Source organism: Haliotis rubra, unplaced genomic scaffold, assembly GCF_003918875.1.
Source record: "Haliotis rubra isolate DU_JTF1 unplaced genomic scaffold, ASM391887v1 Scf317, whole genome shotgun sequence".
Lineage (NCBI taxonomy): Eukaryota > Metazoa > Mollusca > Gastropoda > Lepetellida > Haliotidae > Haliotis > Haliotis rubra.
In genome coordinates this window covers 652,959-669,253 of record NW_025766988.1, presented here as the reverse complement: position 1 = coordinate 669,253, position 16,295 = coordinate 652,959, and the positions used below count along the sequence as shown (strand labels likewise).

At 42.1% G+C, this 16,295-nt stretch overlaps 1 long non-coding RNA gene across 1 annotated transcript; it reads left to right on the top strand.

Moving 5' to 3' along the window:
- The first annotated feature begins 591 nt into the window (after positions 1-591).
- LOC124283498 lies at positions 592-15,515 on the top strand. Its single transcript, XR_006900354.1, has 3 exons — positions 592-603; positions 11,132-11,136; positions 15,326-15,515. It is a non-coding gene; the product is annotated as an uncharacterized LOC124283498 (long non-coding RNA).
- Positions 15,516-16,295: the final 780 nt, after the last annotated feature.

The window sequence follows — 16,295 nt, the reverse complement described above, 5'->3', positions numbered from 1 at the left end:
ATCCCTCAAAGAGTTTAGCAGAAAAGTTCCGCCAAAAGACACGCGCACTTTCCTGTTTAATGGCGCTCTTTCAGATCTCTTAGATTGAAGATTAAAGGACTTACCAGTGTCTCTGTATAGCTTTGACTGGTATGCCCTATACTGACTTACGGGAAACACATACATTGAGTCTAGTCGATTTCAAACGATGGACGGAGCAGGTTCGCGCCAAAAATATGAATAACGGTGTTTATTGTGTTAATAGCCCGTGGCTATTGGTTCCGGGAAGATCTTTGAGGATCATGACAGAATTGTCTGTCTTGAACGCGATATCTACAAACGGTGGAGGATCAGGGGGATACGTTTACAGGTTTTTTTTCGCTAATGAGAAGAGTCTTTTATGTTAGTATACAAGTTAACACATACAGTGACCCTTGTGTTGTGTCTTCGGGAAATATCGGACTGTTTCGTCACTTAATTGCTTTAAGTGAACGTCAGACAAAGAGCACAGTAGCCGACATCAATTACAACGGTTGCTTCAGAAGTTTTATCGATTGGTATGCCAACATGCGGCCTCTACTTTGATACATTTAAACAGAACTTGTCAGCCAAATGAAAGATTATGTATAGATTACGTGACATAACAATCTTGACAATATCTTCCAAACGAAAACACCTTACAGCGATGCCATGTTACCCCGTCGTTAGAAACATTATAGCTGTACAAGGCACGCGATGAGATGGAGCTTGTGTAAATGCATCAAATGGGGCATGTGTGGTGTAATTGAAGGATGCGACCATAAAATGTCTGACTCCGTCGGTCATCACGTCAAACGACCACGTAGCCCACTGAAGCCATGTTTCATATTACTACAGCTCTCAGACAGGGCTTGTGAAGTGATAGCCTGTTTGGAGTACATCAAAGCTTCTAATATGACCGCACGGATTCATCAAAGAGAACCGCTGTGTGTTCTGTTATCGCCAAATAATGGTCAACATACGACCCAAGCACACCATTACTCTAAATCATCGACTTCATGATCTTCGATTGTTCTTTAGGTAAAATCATCTGGTGAGGTAATGTTCTGCGGGGAGTGATGGCGGGGGTTCCGTGTGTAAGAGAGGAGCGGGACATTGGCGCGTTGGTAAAGATGGCGGCAGGATGGACAGGTAAAGAGGCGAGGATTTACGTCGCTTGCAATGTTTATTTTGTAACTGCTGTTCCTTTTGTAGATGTTAGCTACCATGGTCAAAAGGAGATTGCATTATAGCCTTCAGTTTTAAAGCCTTCAAACGCCATCTGATAGGCTCTCTCGATATATGATAGCGTTCTTTCTCAATGGTATCGCGTTGCCGCCACTTTAAAAAACAACCATAAAGCATTTGATACTAATTGGCATTTCATCCAATAATGATTAGTTTCTTGGACTCTGGCATCAACGCCGTCTGGAGAAGAAGAGTAAAAATAAAAGCGACAAAACCCTTTCCACAGCCTGAAGAAATCTCAGCTCCAAGCAGAGTCGATCGTACGATTCTGACTGTTTTATGAGAGTACCTTCATACAGTCACAAAGTTTTTGTTTGTTTGTTTGTTGTTTAAGCTGTGTTTAGAAATATGCCAGACAATCCAGTGATCAACATCGTGAGAAACAATCTACGCAACTGGGATATGATGACGTGTCAAGCAAGTCAGCGAGACCGTTAGTCGCCTCTTACCTCAAGCATGGGTTGCAGAAGACCAATTCCAACTCTGATCTCCATGGGTTGTCAAAAACTGCAATTACCAGGATACTTCAATCTCTAAATGAAACAACGCTTGGTCTCTGACCTCTGGATGGGGTCGAGGATGCCAAGCTGTTTAAGGTGTCGCAATTACCTTGCGCACCCAAGAAACCCACAATCCTGTGATCCTGGGTTCGAATCCCGTTACGTTTCTTTGTTTATCTGTGTTGGTTGGTTTCCCCAAAGTGTTAAATGCCTGAGACCCGCATTCCTCACACATTAAGCTGCCATGCGGTAAGATTGTGTACACCAGCTTTCTGTGAGAATCACGCAAAGACCAGCATAGAGAAGTAGTAGTGAAGATCCGGGTTAGAATATTGATCTTCAGTAACCCATGCTTATCGTAAGAGGCGACTAACGGGATCGGGTGGTCAGGCTCGCTGACTTGGTTGATCACTGGATTGTCTGGTCCAGACTCGATTATTTACAGACCGCCGCCATATAGCTGGAATATTGCTAAGTACGGCGTTAAACAAGAAACCAACCAACTCAAAAACTAAACTCACTCACTCTTGTTAGGTTTATTACCCTGAGAGTTTGAGAAGAAGAACTCCAGTTATTTGGGTGAGGGCCACACTTTTAGAAGTAAAAACAAAGAAAAATTCCAACTATTTGCGAGAGGACTCGGATCATTCCCCGAGGAAGCTGAGAGGAAGAGTGTGAATGTTATGTGAGTGAGTGAGTGAGTTTTAGTTTAACGCCACTTTTAGCAATATTCCAGCTATATCACGGCGGGGGACACCAGAAATTGGCTGCACACATTGTGCCCATGTGGGGAATCGAACCCGGGTCTTCGGCGTAACGACCGAACGTTTTAACCACTAGGCTACCCCACCACCCCTGAATCTGAGAGAAAGAACGTCGGCAGCTATTTGTGGGATGACAACAGACCATGCCAAGACCATTCCTCTGAAAAGGAGATCTTCCTACTTTGGCCCCTGGACAGAACCTCTGTCTTTTCAACGCGATATCTACAAACGGTGAGGGATCTTTTTCGGGTACAGTTTTTTTTATGTTAGTATACAAGTTAACACATACAGTGACCCGAACAAGAACCTTGCTGAAGCGAGTGATTGATTGAGTGAGTAAATTGTAGTCCCGCTATATCAAGAAGTGTCAGTCTAAAGTGCGAGGAAATCTCCGACGTTGGCCACGTTTGGAGAAACCCGTGTGCACGAGTCTCGCCCAAGCAGACCGCCTCCGTGGTGTAGTGGTTAGAGCGTCCGCCCGGAGAGCGGAAGGTCGCGGTTTCGATCCCCGACCGCGTCATACCAAAAGACGTTAAAATATGGTACTTGTTGGTCCCTGCCTGGCGCTCGGCATTAATGGGTACAACAAGGACTGGTCGGCTCGGAGTCAGTATACTGTGTCTGAGTGGGGTATTCATGCTTCACTGCGGCATGGTATCTCAGTGGGCTAGCACTATAAAACCAGCTTCAGTCTGGGCTAGTACAAGCAGCCGCACATACACATACACACGCATGCACGTCGTCATATGAGCGAAATATTCTCGAGCAGGACGTAAAACCCAATTTCACCTCACCTCACCTCGCCCAAGCAAACATTGAAACGTTGTCTTCAGTCGAACCAAACACAATTAATGAGGCACCGTGTGAACAGTTGAGTGATCTACATTCTTATAATTGCAATGCAAACTTTATGGGCATTGTGTCCAATTGTTTTTAATTTGTGTGGCCGTTTGCTTTTATAGTGTGCAACATGTTCCACAGTCGGGTAGTTCTATGTTCGGGATGTCTTCGGTAGGCTCGGTATGGGACATACACAGTTTGGCTGAATATAACCCGTCTAGAAGCTGGTCTTCAGCAACCCACTTGTTATATGAGGCCACTAACGGGACCGGGTGGCCAGGCTTGCTGACGCATTTGATGCATGTCATCGTATCCCAGATGCGTAGGCCAGGGCCCATGATGTCAATCAGTGGATTGTCTGCTCCAGTCTCGCTTGTTTTAGACCGCCACCCTCAGTGAGTGAGTTTAGTTTTACGCGGCTTTAAGCAATATTCCAGCAATATCACGGTGGGGAACACCAGAAATGGGCTTCACACACTGTACCCATGTGTGGAATCGAACCCGAGCATTCGGCGTGACGAGCGAACGCTTTAAACCTACCCTCAGTGAAGAAGGAAACGTCACTGATCTCTTCTCCACTCACGCACTGCACCACAGGCGTCGACGTCGATGTTCTGGCGTCAGAATTGGCCGTCGCTCTTGCATGGTTGCGTAGACGTCGTGGAACTGTTGCGTAGACGTCGTGGAACTGTTGCGTAGACGTCGTGGAACTGTTGCGTAGACGTCGTGGAACTGTTCTTGCAGATACACTTCTGTTGCCGGTACGGCACGGGCTGCTAACAGGAACCTGTGTCGGAGGTGCGTGGTTCGAATCCATTGGTCTTGACGTGATGTCGTTACTGACGGGACGCTCAAAACGTGATTGTTTTATAGAAAACGTCGCCATAAGTGTTGTTTCTATGGACGTAGCATCGACGAGCACCTCTCGGGTATCAGATTGAATCATACTACATCCATCAGTCACTTTCCCCAAAGCATGGAGACCACCTCCGTGGTGTAGTGGTTAGAGCGTCCGCCCGGAGAGCGGAAGGTCGCGGGTTCGATCCCCGACCGTCATACCAAAAGACGTTAAAATATGGTACTTGTTGGTCCCTGCCTGGCGCTCGGCATTAATGGGTACAACAAGGACTGGTCGGCTCGGAGTCAGTATAATGTGTATGAGTGGGGTATTCCTGCTTCACTGCGGCATGGCATCTCAGTGGGCTAGAACTATAAAACCAGCTTCAGTCTGGGCTAGTACAAGCAGCCGCACATACACATACACACGCATGCACGTCGTCATATGAGCGAAATATTCTCAAGCACGACGTTAAACCCAATTTCACCTCACCTCACCTCACCTCACCTCACCTCACCTCACCTCACCTCACCTCACTCAAAGCATGGCATGTGGAACTTGTTTCAGAGCAGTGAATAGAGCTGTTTTTCGGACTTCTGCACTTGCGATCGAATTCAGTGGACATGATAAGCGCTTGTTTGTCTGATCTGTATAAGGGATCATTGAGGGTAATGTTTCTCGAATACCTCATGCTTCTTGCACTTTTTGTGCACAACCAACAACTGCTTGGTAGCGTTTCTCCGACAATTTTATCACACTCATTCTCTGGTTCAAATCCCGGGGCAGTAGGGTAGTCTGATGGTTAAAGCGTCAGCTCGTCACGCTGAAAACCCCCGTTCGATTCCCCACATGGGTACAATGTACGAAGTCCATTTTTGGTGTTCCCCGCCGTGATACTGCTGGAATATTGCTAAAAGCGGCGTAAAACTCATTCACTCACTTAGGGCCTTCGCAGCACGTGAACATGCGACCTATAGCTTTTGAGATTCTGTGAAGCACGTGCTTTACATGTGCATTCCACTATGTAAGAGTATGATCCCCTTTTTGAACGAAAAGTTCCGAAACTTGTTGCGTAATTAATGCCCATGTGTATATACGGTGTGGTTGGTTCATAGGCATGTGTATATTTTAACTTTTATGTTTGATGGCCGTCTTTTGTCCTGAAATGTTTACCACGACAAACTGCGTAAACTGTCCCTCGCCGTGATATTGCTGGAATAATGCTAAAAGCGGCGTAAAATCATACTCACAAACTCACTCAAATCCCAAATTTATTCACAGCATTACCAATGACAATATTCCATATCACATTACCCTTTGCCTCTGTAGCCGAGAGTGGCGTAAAACAACTAACTACTAGAGCATAAAGCATACCTTTTTCATCGACAGCAATAGGTCTTGGATATGAAAATCCCATTGGCACTCGAGATTTTGATAGACAGTCAGTCGATGCATCGTTTTCGCAACAGATGACACTTTAGAAGTAGGGCTTCTTGTTCATTACCAACTTAGGAGCTCCCAAACAGTTTTGACACCTTCTGAGACGCAAAGCCCGCAATATACAAAATGATCATCATATTGAAACGCCAGAACTGAAGGAACTGTCAAACTGATAGCGGATCTCTAAAAGGTTTGAGCAGTCAATCAAATGATCAAATGGTTCTGATCAAGAGCTGTGTAGGCTACATACAAGTGAATGGGTTGTATTAAATGGCTATCTGGACAGTATTCCAGTTATAGCATGGCGTGTCCTGTGGGAAGAGAGCCAGAGGTGGTGCACGTTGTGACATTTACCACTAGGGTGAAACTCACGGCTATGATGATGGTAGACCTAGAAACATGGCTCTCTGAACACGTGTTGTTCCGCGCTGCACCTACTCTAGTCTGTCTCACAGTCCCTGAACCGCATTATTTTCCCTACTGCTTTGCCCTCCCTGCAATGTAGTCTCTCTCACAGTCCCTGAACCACATTATTTTCCCTACAGCCTAGCCCACCCTGCAATGCTAAAGCCCTAAATGAAGTAAGTCTAGGTTTTTTCTCAATCTCCTATCTCACTGGGGCTCCTTTCTATGAACTGCGCATTGTCTTTGCTTTCTGTTGGGGGTGATTCACACCTTACAGTGTTGGTCGTAGTATACTATCCAAAAAATGAAACGCATATGCGTGGTTATGCGTTTCTTTTTTTAATAGTATATATGCGATTTAATGGCTCCCTATTTGTTGGCTACTACTAACTATTAAATCTCAATTCAATCAAGCTGTGTTATGCTTCATAGGAAAAAGTGCCATGACAGACACAATCATGTGAGACAATTGTCAACATAAACAGTATACCCAAGTGATTTAAGATTGTTTTATGTTCAGATACTATTTGAAATGTAGTCAGTCTCACATCACAGTCCCTGAACCACATTATTTTCCCTACTGCCTAGCCCTCTCTGCAATGTTTACACCCTAAATAAAGCCCTAAGTGAAGCAAGTCTAGATAGTTATGAATCTCCCATCTCACTGGGTCCCCTTTTCAATTTAATGGGGATTATTTGTTACTATAATATTTTTTATATATTCAGAGGCTAAGCGTTAGTGTACACTTATACCCACTGGTCAGCTGTCGCCATGCCTGCAGTGCATTGCTGTCCATGACGCCGTCAGATTCCACTCCTTCACAAACTTGCTTGAGTGAGAGAGTAAGTATGATTTGTCGCCTCTTTTAGCAATATTCCAGTAATTTCACGGTAGTGGAAACCAGAAATGGACTTCACACATTGTACCTATCTGGGGAATCGAACCCGGGTTTTCAGCGTGATGAGCGGACGCTTTAACCATTAGGCTACCAACTTGAAGAACATATTATCAGGCAAGCATTATGCAAATACAGATGACATTTCTGCTGTGGAAATTCTTTATATCCCTGAGAGTAAGTCTTCTTGTTAAGTATGTCCGTGAAGGTCCGGGTTAGAATGAACCTTCAGTAACCCATGCTTGTCGTCAGAGGCGACTAACGGGATCGGATGGTCAGGCTCGCTGACTGGGTGGACACGTCATCGTATCCCAATTGCGTAGACCGATGTTCATGCTGTTGAGCGCACCCTCGTGACCCCCAACCCCTCTCTGGATCCGCCTATGACCACCGGACATCCTTGAAAGCCTATAGAGCTTTATTAGCCACCCTCAGTAAAAGCCTTTCCTACCGTTTGACTTTTAAAATATGTTTACGCGCGTAATTTGAACAACAAAATGGAAATTGCGTAAAAGCCAAAAGTATGGACACACAATAGTATTTTTATTTGAAGACCGAACTGATTTCGGCTCCTTCAGTTTTATTTCAACGTTTCAGGAAAAGTGCCACTACACCGATGAAGCTACGGCGTGAAAATAGAACAATATTACATGATAGTTTCTTAAACAACTTTTTCTGTCATCGATCATAAACGTCTGATTTCAGATCCTGTTGGGTACAGAGGTTTCAGGGCCATGTGTCTTATTTATGCTTTGTGCACTTATCCCATTTCGAGTTATTTAATCATCCATCGTTCTCATTTGAACCCAAACGGACCGCAGTTTGAATATTTTTCAATGCGACATCCGCGACATAAATGTTAGCAGCTTTCATCAAGTTAGTTTCAAGTCTACTTTTTCTCTTTCAGAGCGACGTTTTGATGAATGTGCTGCAGATAAATATTTTGCTACAAACGGTTTCCACGTATATATTTGCAGCTTCCCGAAAACGGATTCTGCAATTTGCATTTGGTCATTCAGTTACCCCGCTTGACCTTGGATGTTGTAACTGACCGATATGATTTGCAGCTTGTACAACTTGAAAATCATTCTGAAACCAAAAATGAGATTTTTTTTGGAACTGCAAAATTCTTAAGAACATTTCATTTGCATGGCGACTTGCATGCGTGAGTGGCGGGCTGGTTGTACTGGTAGGAGTATGATTTGTTGGTTTGTTGTTTAACGCCGTACTCAGCAATATTCCTGCTATATGGCTGTGGACTGTAATTGATCGAGACTGGACCAGGCAATACAGTGATCAACAGCATGAACACCAATCTACGCAAATGGGATACGATTGCATGTGTCGACCAAGTCAGCGAGCCTGATCACCCCGTTAGTTGCCTCTTACCCGGAGGCCAATTCTAACCCGGATCTTCGCGGGTTGGTCCGGTAGGATGTCGGTTTTACATAGTTTCAGTACAACGACATGCCATGTTGCAGGTAAACTTATATCACTCCTTTATTCCTTGTTCCTGTAATGTCATATCCATTATAACACCACTGTGTCGAAGTTGAAGGGACATACGCATATACTTCGAGTTATCCGAGGTTTGACACAACCGGAAATGATGACCAGATACAGAATACATAAATACCAAGCTTTTGCTTCGAAACTATCATATGTTCGACACATCAAATTCGACACTACCGGAAAATGATGACGAGATACAGAATACACAAATACCAATCTTTTTCTTCGAAACAACCATATGTTCGTCACATCAAGATTCGACATGGCGGTGTTTGACTACGTATTTCAAGTTCAAGAACCAAAACTTCCACAAATTAGGTTAATTTTGTCACACTAATTTTGCGTGTCCTTTACAAGAGATTGAATCACTCTCTCATTGTTTAGTTCAGCGCTACTAACAATTTTCCGACCCTTTGTCATTAGCGCTATCACACCGGGTCTCCGGTTTGGAAGAGGACCCCAACAACCTATGCATATCGTGAGAGGCGCTTTGATGGGTCGGTTGGTCAGGCTCGGTGACGTTATCGTTCCCAATTGCACAGATCTAGGCTCATGATGTCAATCACTGGAATGTAAGGTCCAGACAATAGGTTCAGATACTGATTCACAGAGTGGATCTATCACTGGATTGTCTGGTTCAAACGCCATTATTTACAGGCGACTATTATAAAGCCGGATTATGGCAGAGTTCGGCGTTACACAGCAAACGAAATAATATACAAATCAGAAAGTCCAAGAGTATGCAGTTTCTAGGCGCATAACATCGCTCTAAAAATACAAATTGTATCACTCAACCATTAATTATTGTTTTAAGTATAGCCTGAATGTTTCAAAATATGGCACATTTACAAGGCCAACTATTATCATTAAATGAAGGCGTTCCGCCAACCTGTGACATTATATTGACACTAAAGTGTTATTTAAACTGAGTTCAGTGGAACAAAGAGATGAAAGGGCTAATCAATTTATCTAAACACAAAGCAGAACTGTGAGTGGCTAAATCCTAAAACACCATGCTGCCTCACAGGGGAGAGTGTTCCGCGACCTACATACACAGGCGGAGGGACACTGGTGACAGACAGGTGTAAATGTCCACAGCGGGATGTCAGAAAGTAGTGCCAAGTAACGATATGCAAATGTGTTCTCAACGTCATGTGTTTGAAAGGATAATGTCCCTCTGTTACCACTTTTACACGGGCAGATTTTCTTATGATGTTGAATAAAAGCGACATCATTTGCATAATTTTTATAAGAAATCCATTCTACGAATCTGACTATCACAAGCTATGACTATGACTCATTTCAAATATTGACGGTGCCATGTGTTACCTTTTCTCTCATCTGACAGTGCAGGTTCAACTTTAAATACATCGAATGTATTTGTTTCATAAAATATTAAAACGAACCGTTATATTGATGAATGCACAGAGCCTGCAGCATACAAAAGACTGTCGCCGGGCCAAGGCGGGCCAAATCTATTATTGGCTAATAAACCAATTAACGAAAACCATGCCTACAATTAATCAATGCAACATACACTCGGGATAATAATGATCAATCGGAAGCCACAAACGCGTACCATAATAACTTTATTACGAGTAAATCGGCTAAAACCCAGGAAGACGAGAAGCCTGTGAACTGGCTGACCGAGGTTACGTCTAAAAGTGGAATCGTTAAACGAAACGGGATTTAAAACGTATAAATACTTCAGCCAATTCCGATCCGACACATTTCCGTCGGCCCGAAAATGTTTAAACATTTATATCCAATCACATACCACCCCATAAATTCACTATTCATCGTATTTAAAGCTTGACCAGATTTAAATCATACGATCTCTTCCCCACACTCTTAACATTATCTCGGCCACAATTTTCCGCCCGGCATGGCTCGAGCCGACAAAAGCAACTTAAACGTAACGCACGTAGCTTGAATTGTGTTTAAATCCATAGACTGGTATTATAGCTACCTGAATATCGCTTTGTAATGTTATAAAATGCAACATGTAAAGAAAACTGCTCCGTTAAAGTGAAGCCCTTGTCTCTCCCCAAACACAACATAGCCTCAATCAAAAGTGTTTAGTCTCTGTTCAGATCGGCTTGGCCCGTGCTGTCTAAAACAACTTAAAACCTCACACATGTATCTTGAAATGTATTTATATCCATAGATTAGTATTATATCTACCTACATATCACTTCACAGAGTCTCAAAGCGTAGTATTTGAAGCAAACACCTTGCTCAAAATGAAGCTATCTTTTCTACATATTCTCAATTAACAGTATCACAAGCGTTCGGTACGCCTTGGCCCGGTCTCTAAAAAACAACTTAAACCCCACACGTGTATTCTGATTTGTGTTTAAATCCATAGATTAGTATTATATCTACCTAAATATCAATGTGTGATGTTACAAAATGCTACATGTAAAGATAACTGGTTCGTTAAAGTTAGCCCTTTTCTCTCTCCATTCACAATATAGTCTCAATCAAAAGTGTTTAGTCTCTGTTCAGCTCGGCTTGGCCCGTGCTATCAAAAACTACTTAAACCTCACACATGTATCCTGATGTGTGTTTAAATCCATAGATTAGTGTTATATCTACCTACATATCACTTCACAGAGGCTCAAAGCGTAGTATTTGAAGCAAACACCTTGCTCAAAGTGAAGCCCTATTTTCTATACATTCTCAACAAAGACACAGTATCACAAGCTTTCGGTCCGGCTTGGCCCGGGCTCTCAAACGCACCTTATACCTCACAGATGTATGTTGAAATGTGTTTAAATCCATAGATTGGTGTTATATCTACCTAAATATCACTTTGTAATGTTATCAAATGCAACATGTAAAGATAACTGGTTCGTTAAAGTGAAGCCCTTTTCTCTCTCCATTCATAACATAGCCTCAATCAAAAGTGTTTAGTCTCTGTTCAGCCCGACTTGGCCCGTGCTGTCAAAAACACCGTAAACCTCACACATGTATTTTTAAATGTGTTTATATCCATGGATTAGTGTTATATCTACCTACAAACGTCTTTATAGAGTCTCAAAGCGTTGTATTTGAAGCAAACACGTTGCTTAAAGTGAAGCCCTATTTTTTATACATTCTCAACAAACAGTATCACAAGCGTTCGGTCAGCTTTGGCCCGGGCGCTCAAACGCACCTTATACCTCACAGATGTATCTTGAAATGTGTTTAAATCCATAGATTGGTATTATATCTACCTAAATATCACTTTGTAATGTTATCAAATGCCACCTGTAAAGAAAACTGCTCCGTTAAAGTGAAGCCCTTGTCTCTCCCCAAACACAACATAGCCTCAATCAAAAGTGTTTAGTCTCTGTTCAGCCCGACTTGGCCCGTGCTGTCAAAAAAACACCGTAAACCTCACACATGTATTTTTAAATGTGTTTATATCCATAGATTAGTGTTAGATCTACCTAAATATCACTTCACAGAGTCTCAAAGCGTAGTATGTGAAGCAAAAACGTTGCTGAAAGTGAAGCTCTCTTTTCTACATATTCTCAACAAAGACACTGTATCATAAGCGTTCGGTCAGCCTTGGCTCGGGCTTTCAAAAACACCTTAAACCCCACACATGTATCCTGATTTGTGTTTAATTCCATAGATTGGTATTATATCTACCTAAATATCAATGTGTGATGTTACAAAATGCCACCTGTAAAGAAAACTGCTCCGTTAAAGTGAAGCCCTTTTCTCTCTCCATTCACAACATAGCCTCAATCAAAAGTGTTTAGTCTCTGTTCAGCCCGTCTTGGCCCGTGCTGTCAAAACAAACTAAACCTCACACATGTATCTTCAAATGTGTTTATATCCATAGATTAGTGTTATATCTACCTAAGTACGTCTTTATAGAGTCTCAAAGCGTAGTATTTGAAGCAAACACGTTGCTTAAAGTGAAGCCCTAATTTCTATACATTCTCAACAACCACATAGTATAACATGCTTTCTGTCCGGCTTGGCCCGGGCTCTCAAAAACACCTTAAACCTCACACATGTATCCTGATTTGTGTTTAATTCCATAGATTAGTATTATATCTACCTAATTATCAATGTGTGATGTTACAAAATGCCACCTGTAAAGAAAACTGCTCCGTTAAAGTGAAGCCCTTTTCTCTCTCCATTCACAACATAGCCTCAATCAAAAGTGTTTAGTCTCTGTTCAGCCCGTCTTGGCCCGTGCTGTCAAAACAAACTAAACCTCACACATGTATATCTTGAAATGTGTTTATATCCATAGATTAGTGTTATATCTACCTAAGTACGTCTTTATAGAGTCTCAAAGCGTAGTATTTGAAGCAAACACGTTGCTTAAAGTGAAGCCCTAATTTCTATACATTCTCAACAACCACATAGTATAACATGCTTTCTGTCCGGCTTGGCCCGGGCTCTCAAAAACACCTTAAACCTCACACATGTATTTTGATTTGTGTTTAATTCCATAGATTAGTATTATATCTACCTAATTATCACTGTGTGATGTTACAAAATGCCACCTGTAAAGAAACCTGCTCCGTTAAAGCGAAGCCCTTTTCTCTCTCCATTCACAACATAGCCTCAATCAAAAGTGTTTAGTCTCTGTTCAGCCCGTCTTGGCCCGTGCTGTCAAAAACAAACTAAACCTCACACATGTATCTTCAAATGTGTTTATATCCATAGATTAGTGTTATATCTACCTAAGTACGTCTTTATAGAGTCTCAAAGCGTAGTATTTGAAGCAAACACGTTGCTTAAAGTGAAGCCCTAATTTCTATACATTCTCAACAACCACATAGTATAACATGCTTTCTGTCCGGCTTGGCCCGGGCTCTCAAAAACACCTTAAACATTCACACATGTATCCTGATTTGTGTTTATATCCATAGATTTGTATTATATCTACCTAAAAACGTCTTTATAGAGTCTCAAAGCGTTGTATTTGAAGCAAACACGTTGCTTAAAGTGAAGCCCTAATTTCTATACATTCTCAACAAAGACACAGTTTCACAAGCTTTCGGTCCGGCTTGGCCCGGGCGCTCAACGCACCTTAAACCTCACAGATGTGTCTTGAAATGTGTTTAAATCCATAGATTGGTATTATATCTACCTAAATACCTCTTTATTGAGGCTCAAAGCTTTGTACATGTATTTGAATCTAACACGTTGCTTAAAGTGAAGCCCAGTGTTCAATCTGGCTCTGTGCGGGCTAATGAAATTAATACACCTGTTAATTACACCTGTATCCAGCTTGTTTAATTGCCCCTTGACTAATTGCAATCAGCTAGGTGTTGTGATTCAATTAACATACTCCATTGTTGCCCTTAATTACCGTTCAGGGGCCTTCAGTGTTATTGATTATTACTCCACCGTTTCTTCATAACGTTTATCACAGAGGGCCATGTAATCACTGACTAAATTAGAAATGCTAAAAATGAGACATTTGTTCTATTATATATATATAAGTATTTATGCTTCCACTCGTGTTATGTTCCAGAGTATAACATTAATGAATACTAGTACCGATACAGATGGCAGGCTGAAGCTATTCGTGATATGATTTACACATATAAGTAACTTAATAAATATCAGAAGATATTATACCCAATTATATGACATGAAATGCTTGAAAGAGGTGGGGTTTTTTTTTAGTGGTTTCAGAATACAGGATGTTCTCCGTACAGTTTCCACAGTATAAACATCAATTCATACTAGTACAGATATAGATAGCCGGCTGAAGCTATTCATGATATCAGTAATTTAATAAATATCAGAAGGTATCAGCTAAAATGACTTGCCGTATGAGATGTTATGGTTATATAATTTGAACATACGAAAGTATGAAAACACATCCACGGCAATGACACTGTCTTGCCCAGCTCAGGCTCGGGAGAACATTGTTTTCACTGTGAGAGCTTTGCCAAAGGTTACTCGGTGATGCCGTTTCCTGATGTTGTGAACTTCAAGCGTTTCAGATAATCCTGTTTTCCTGAACACGCATACAGACAATAGAAGTATTAGAGAGAGCAGTGGGAGAAGTATGTTTTCATTAAATCCACAGTGTCTCGCCTAGCTTTCTCCAAATGCATCCATATAAAACTGGCCGAGCTGGGCAGTAGCAGCCTATATTCAAAGCATCTGATCTGAAAATGTCTGCATTACTTGTTGGCGACTCGTTGCTGAAGTATGTTGGACGTTATATGCAGAAAGAAGGGATCGTGACAAGGTCTCTGTCCGGAGCCAAGGTGGCTGACATTCCCGATCTCTTGTGGGACATGGAGAACTTTAAGGTAGGAAACAGTTGAAGAATGTCGGATTGTGCACAGAATGAGGATTATTTCACGCGCGTAGTCATAATATACCCATCATTGTGGATATCGGATGCTAAAAAGCGTATCTTATGTTTTGACCGCCCAAATCGAGTCATTTCTGAAGTGAGTTTTACTTCAACATTGTTTCCAGTTCATCATCGTCCACGTTGGGATCAACGACCTGGCGTACATGCCTAGGACGCCTGGGCAGGTCTTTGACAACTTCGCGAAACTGGTTGAAATTATAAGGAAGCAGAACCCATCTTATTTTATGCACCCGTTTAAAAACTTGTCAAGCTCAATCTGACATTTGAATACATGTTACGTTTTTATGGATAACAACTTCTTTTAATCTGACATTTACTTATATGAGGTCAAACGTCCAAGGCAGTGTCCGACTACAGATTGTTTAGATAAATTCCATTTTTCAGATTTCAGCGGGTGGGCAAAATATCTGGTGGATGCACATAATGTTTTGTATGCTATGTTACACAGAGCTGTGATACTCCTTTCCGGTGTCACCCCAAGATACCGGAATAGATGGCGACAAGGCCGTGGAAATCAGGATTCCCTCAACGAGAAGGCTTACACCCTCAACGAGAAAGTGAAACACTTTTGTGGTGAGAATGGATTGACCTATGTCGGCCACCCTAACTTCATGTCTTCCGGGGGAGTAAGGCAGGAGTTCATTGCCTGCGATGGGCTTCACCTGAGACCAGCAGGACAGAAGCAGCTGGCTTCAGATATTATCTGTGCTCTTTCGGCGGTATGTTATTCAGATAGGGATTATTGTTTGCATTCATCAAATACTTACTATATTAAAGTGCCATAAGGCCAAGTCTCCGGTTTGATGCACAACCTTCATTTACCGTGTACTTGCTTTCAGTACAGATGTGTATTTAAATTTCTGCTCTGTTTTCGGACAAATGGTAACAGCCAAAAGGCATCAATGATAATACTGTGTTGTGTTGTTTCGGCTGTCACCCGTTTGCTGTATTTAATCTATGGAATTAAACACAAATCAGGATGCATGTGTGGGGTTTAAGGTGTTTTTGAGAGTCCGGGCCAACCGGACTGAACGCTGTGATACAGTGTCTTTGGTGAGAATATGTAGAAAAGAGAGCTTCACTTTCAGCAACGTTTTTGCTTCACATACTACGCTTTGAGACTCTGTGAAGTGATATTTAGGTAGATCTAACACTAATCTATGGATATAAACACATTTCAAAATACATGGGTGAGGTTTAAGCTGTTTCTGACAGCCCGGACCAAGTCGGGCCAAACAGCGACTTAACACTTTTTGATTGAGGCTATGTTGTGTTTGGGGAGAGAAAAGGGCTTCGCTTTACCGGAGCAGTTTTCTTTACATGTGGCATTTTGTAACATCACACATTGATATTTAGGTAGATATAATACTAATCTATGGAATTACACACAAATCAGGATATATGTGTGGGGTTAAGGTTGTTTTTGAGAGCCCGAGCCAAGCCGGACAGAAAGCATGACTGTGATACTGTGTGGTTGTTGAGAATGTATAGAAAATAGGGCTTCAC